This window comes from Crinia signifera, chromosome 1, assembly GCF_055691185.1.
Source record: "Crinia signifera chromosome 1, ASM5569118v1, whole genome shotgun sequence".
NCBI lineage: Eukaryota > Metazoa > Chordata > Amphibia > Anura > Myobatrachidae > Crinia > Crinia signifera.
In genome coordinates this window covers 376,022,172-376,028,643 of record NC_139217.1, presented here as the reverse complement: position 1 = coordinate 376,028,643, position 6,472 = coordinate 376,022,172, and positions in this window count along the sequence as shown.

The following is a 6,472-nucleotide window of genomic DNA, read 5'->3' as shown; positions in this document are numbered from 1 at the left end:
TGCGTCTGAAGGGGGTAATATTGGCCAAACAGGGTGTCACCAACCCCTATGCAGACACAGGTTTGTCATAATATACCTTTTAATCCAGAACTATGGCCCTTATTCTGATCGGTGCGGAAATTCCCGCATGCGGACGGGCCGCCGATGTTGATCGTCTGCGCATGTGCAGAGGTCACTCTGCGCATGTGCAGGCGATTTCGCCGCACGGATTCTTTATACGCCGCACAGGGGGCGTAGAGGGGCGTGAGGGGCTACTTAGCCTCATTACCCTATGCATACGCCCCGCGTTTCATGGGCGTTCCCATGCAAACGCGGGGCGTATGCATGGTAATGAGGCCGTGACGCGTGGGTACGGGGCGGGCATCTGACATCGCCGGATGTCAGCTGCCCGCCCCCATACATGATTTCACACGGACAAGTGTCCGTGTGGTCTTGTGTTGCGGGACCTGGTGGAGCGTGCGGCCCTGCATTCGATGTTCGGCGACCATCGAATGCAGGGGCTGCTCCCAAGACGGAGGAGGCGTATCCCCGTCCAATTTCATGCGGATCGCCACATATCCGCATACGGACGGCAGGTGGCGATCCGTATGGAAGGCGGGGATTCGCCTGCACGGTTGCGGCCGCATATTCTGATCGGGCCGCACCGATCAGAATAAGGGCCTATGTGATGTTACCGTTGCCACACAGATTGGTTATTTCCAGCAAGACTGAGGCCAGTTTGAGTAATGGAAAAATAACTGCACACACAAATGTGATAGTCAGTCAGGTCATTTATCTGATGTCAGCAGTGCTATTGTGTGGACGACAAAAAATAATCAAGCTCATAAACATAACATAGAGAAACAAAAGAAGTGCAAAACCAAACAGCAGAACCCTAAATAACAATGCTGGGAAACTAGCTCCAATTTACCTTAGCTGTGCATTCACATGGCTCAGCAAGGAGGGGGGAATAAACTGGCTGTACCAGTAATGTTGACAACTGTTCCTGTTTTACACAGGAAATATATCAGTCCCCCTTCCCCCACCACCACTCTAAGCTTTATTTATAAAGTGTGGAGTGCTGCAAGGTGCATTTGGAGTTCTACCTCCATAACCCCTGTCTAGCTTTCTAGGATGTGGGCCAGATTCCCAAAGTGTTTGGCATGGCTCTTATGCATGTGCATTTCAAATAGGGATGTGCACCTGACACTTTCTTGGGTTGTAGATTTTAGATCTCCACTCATGTTTTGTAGCTGGATTCAAGAGGGGTGAGAGGCAAATCTATTAAAAACTGCTAAAGTGACAGAATCTATTTTGTTTGTCCCAACAGTATTATTACCTCAATAACATTAATTTCCACTTATTTCAAGTATATTCTGGACACCCCACAATATTGCTTTTTAGTCCAAAGGGTGCACCGAGGTAGCAGGATGACTATGCTAAGCGACACAAGTGGGCTGCACAAACACGTGGCACTACAGTGGCATAAAGTATGGCCGTTTTAAAAACTGTGGCAATAAATAGAAGTGCAAGATGGAATTGTCTTTGGGCCCGCCCTCTCACCCTTATCTTGTATAAACAGGACATGCACACTTTACCACACCCATAATTTTAGCAAGAGGGTCTGCCACACGAATGTGGCTGAAATTATTGGTTTGTTTGGGCCCCCACAAAACAAGCTGCCAATACTCCAAAGAGCACATAATGCAAATAAAAGAGGTGCAAGTTGGAATTATCCTTCTGGAAAAAAAAGATGGTGGTGGTGGAGATTGCAGGTACTAGGCAGTATATAATACTATGTCTATGTAGGAGCTGGCAAATAAAAGGAGGAGGAACGGAGAGGGGGGGGGGGGGGGTGGATGCTCACTGCCTAGCTGACAAAGACATCCTGGAGAGATATGGTCAGGTGTTAGATAATGTCATTGTATCATAGACGAGGAGGAAGAAAAACGGATGCTCATGGTAGGCTGAGCTGATGAAGACATATTGCAGTATGATAAAGGCAAGAGTGAAATTAGGTTGTAGCATCGTTAGTTTGATTGGGCCCTCACAAAACAAGCTGGGCCCTCCCACCCACCCTTATGTTGTTTAATAAACCCATAATTTCATAACCTTGTGCATGTGGAGTTGTGAGCCTGACTACTTGTTCAGATGTAGCTGAAAAGCCCTGGTGTGGAAACAACCATATTGAATAGCCTTGAACACATTTTTGCCCAGAAGGTGTATGCAAAGGTGCACCAAAACCTTTTTTTCAGAGTCAAGACTGCCCTTGCCATGGACTGGATTGTCCTCAGGCAGGAATACCCACTGAACCACAGTGTCCAGTAACATCCCCAAGAACAGAAGCCGCTGCTTGAGTTCCAGCTGAGACTTTTGTATGTTGAGGATCCACCCGTGGTGAGTTCGGTTTGGAGGGAAGGATGATCTTTGTCTTCAACTCAGAGCCTTTATGAGGAGATTGTCCAAGTATGGCACAATATTGACCCCATGAGTACGGTGTAGAAACAGCATTTTTTTCCCCATTACTTTCGCAAACATCCTTGGTTTTGTCACAAGGCTGAAAGGCAGAGCCTGGAATTTGTCGTTTCTGACCTGTACCCTGAAACTCAGGTAGGCATGATGGTGTCTAAATTGGAATATGAAGGTATGCATCTCTGACATCCAGAGACGCTAGAAAAATCCCCTTCCTCGAGACTTGAAGTAACAGCCCAGAGTGATTCCCTCTACATCTACTCAAGTAGCAGTTTAAGGACTTAAAGTTTAAAATCGGCCACACAGCCATCTGGCTTGGGGCCCATGAAAAGGTTGGGAGTAATAACCTCTGTTCCATAGATAAGCTGGTATTATTAGCTGCATATCTTCTAGTTTTTAAATTGCTTTAGTAAGGTGTCCTTTCAAAGCTGGAAAGCCTGACTTAAAGAATCTGTGTGGAGGTGGTTTCTGATCCGCAGGATCCTTTAGATGGATAGCCCCAGGCACTGGGAGCACAATCTTTCACAACCGGAACACTGATGTGTCAACTGCCGGAGGGTCTACCAATCCCTGCTATCTTCCGAAGGGTAGGGGCAGGTAGACAGAACCTCTTTGGTAACTGTAATTTATATTCATGTTGAGCCCAAGCCTCCCTGAACATAGAACTTCGTTCCTTTGAGACTGGGAAGGTAGCACCAGGCTTAGGTGTCACACAGAAAAGGGTCTGCTCCACTTCTCCCACCTCCTTGTCAGGAAGATGCAACACATCCCTAATTGCAAAAATGAGATTCAACCCACTGGGACAGAAAAGCATCACCTTTTTCATCAGGTAATTCTACCTCACCTACAATTCCTCCTTTGAATCAGTTTGGAGGACAGCAGGCAGGGCCCGCTTTAGGGGACTCACTCTAGGGATCTGCGATTTGAAATCTGACTTAGGCCCTGCAAAAAGTCTGTTTCTGACTTGTTGACTACGGTCTCTCCTGCCTAGCCAATTACTTCTGTGTAAATGGAGGACATCATCCCTTTCATGGACTGAAACCCCTCAGGTTCCTGTATGCTGCTGCCCTGAGCGGAAAGATCACAGTGATCACACAGAAGTGACCCCTCAATAGAGGGAGAAAACTTTGTTTTACAGGATTGACGGTACTTGTGTTTTATCTGGGCGCCCAATTTTATGATTGCATGCCACTACTTAAGGCATGCGATGCGATTTTTCATTGTAAAGACCAGATTCTTAATTGTATAGTCACCCATGGGTGATTTAATACCCCCACTATCCAACTACGCATGGAGTTGATTTTATATAGTGTGGCGAGCGCAGCAAGCCACCGAGCCCAAAGCGTGGCGAGGGGACGCGGATTACTTTACATGTATTCTGCGTCCGCTCGCCACACTATATAAAATCAACTCCATGCGTAGTTTGATAGTGGGGGTATGAAATCACCCATGGGTGACTATACAATTAAAAATTGGGTCTTTACAATGAAAAATTGCATCGCTTGAATTGTATGCCACTATATTGCATACGATGCGATGAAAAAAATCGGGCGCCCAGATATTACACAAGTGCCGGATTGACAGACCACTTCTCCTGCCATGCTGCTTCAGAATAGTGCAAACAGATAGTAGAAATATAACAAATAACTACAGAATAGTTCTCCCAAACCCAGCAGAGAGGGAGAGGATAGAGAGGGGGAGAAAGTTCAGCACACCCCACCTCAGGTAAGTAAATACCCATTGGGCAAAATAATTATATACAAAAATATATAGATGTATATGAACGGAGTGAGACCCCAATAGAATCCCCAACTCAGTCTAACTCCCCTCTAACATCCCCTGTTCCAATCTCTGGTGTAGAAGAATCCCGGAGGAGCTGACCATGCTGCCAGACCGCGTGCTGCCGTACCAATGGCGCCCACCCCGCTCACAGGAAGCTCCGCCAAGCAATGGCGCAGAATCGTCCACTTCATCCACCAGCCAGTTAGTGGCTTAGTGAATGAAGACTCCCCGTGTATTCTCACCGCAATGTCCGACTTTGGCGCTGTGAAGGGGATTAAGCCGCTTGCTGGTCTCCTCCTACTGCAGAGCAACACCCTCAAGAAGGATCCATTAGCCCTCCAAGAGATTGGTACCATGCCCTCCCCTAATCCCACGGTGCAGACAGTCTGTCGCCAGTCAGACTGTCCAAAATAAAAAAGCTTCTGGAGCACCACAGAATGCAACTGGCCTTGTGGGCACATTTTTCTAAACTGGACTGTGGGAGGGTGCATATAGAGGGGAGGAGCCAGCACTCAAGGAACAAAAGCTTATGTGCAACCGGCTACTCTGGATCCCATCTACACTAATTGTACTAATTGTGTCCCAGTAAACCCTATGGATGTTCGAGAAATAGTCCCATGCGCCCCAGTACTTGTTCTGAGTGGTGCACAAAACCTGTGTTACTATCAAAATGGTGTAAGAAATGAATATATGAAATGAGATTTAGGGTGTTTTCAGTTACATGTGGTAAATGATCATGGGTAATTGAGTCACCAAAGACACAGCTTTCATTTTTTTTTTTCAGGTGACCTAAAAGTACTGCCCACCCCACAATATTGATAAAACATCAAGGAAAAAAATACCTGGTGATTTTTTTTTTGGCCTATAATTGGACACCCCAGAGTGTGTGTGTGTATAAAAAAAAAAAAAAAAAAAAAAAAAAAAAAAAAAGGAATAACTGATCCTAGACACCCTGGGATGTCCAGGCTTTTGTAGGGGGTGCCTCAGGTTAGTCGTCCAGGACAAAATCAAATTATTTATGGTCAAAATAACTTGCAGCTACTCACTGGTCATAAAACATGAACGATTACAAGATTTTTTACTCTAAAGACTCCAGTGTTATTTTTTCCCCAGAAGCTTTGAGAACTTCTCACCTAGCATTGTGAGGGAAAACTGAATCTGTAGTTCCCTTAATATTTGGTTCACGGATGGTTCTAAAATGCATTATTTTTATTTGTTTCAATATTACTTGCTGGATGTATTCCATTCCTATTTTCCCAGTCCTATTAAGTAATCCAGTTCATCACTTTTCTCAACTATTTATACAACCGTCTCACTGTATCCACATCTATTCATCTCTTAAATGAGCTTGTAGAGATCTTTATTTAGTAGTTTATAAACTGATTATGTTTGCAAATATTCGTCAAATCTTGTGTACCATGTGTTGTTAATATATGCACCTCAGAACCATCAATGGCAGACTTCAATAATGGAGCTCATTCAGCAGGGTCACTCCCTCATAGACCACACTATGGGCACACTAATTCATTACCTCAGAAGTTCAAAACATCTTCAGGACCACATTTTTTAGAACACAGATTTATAACATCGTGGGCATAACATCATCACCTCACTGGTAGTTATTTCAATTCAGGAAAAGCCAAAGACTTTGGGGATTTTATTGGTTCAAAATCCAGATGGATCAGTAATTCCATGTGAACCTAAATTGTGTATATACCCAACCTTTAATGGTCAGGCGCAAACTGAGTTTAAGGCAGGGGTGTCCAAACTTTTTGCGAAGAGGGCCAGATTTGGTAAAGTGTAAATATGTGGGGGCCAACCATTCAGCCTGATATTCTTTTAATCGCATCAGAATGGTCCCCCACTCTGCCCCCATTCACTGTATGTCCCCCAACCTGCCACCATTCACTGTATGCTCCCCAATCTGCACCCATTCACCGTCCCCCAGCCTGCCCCCCTTCTCTTAATGTCCATCAGTGCCTCCATTCATTGTATGTCCCCAAGCCTGACCCTCCTTCACTGTATGACTCCCATTCACTATGTACCCCACTCTGCCCCCTTTCACTGTATGCCCCCAGTCTGCCCCTGCTCCCCCTTCTCTGAATGGCCATCACTGCCTCCATTCACTGTATGTCCCCCAGCCTGACCCTCCTTCACTGTATGTCCCTCACTCTGTCCCCTCCCTTCTCTGTATGTTTCCCAGCCCCTTGTGTGAGCCAGAGGAAGGATAGGCAAAGCA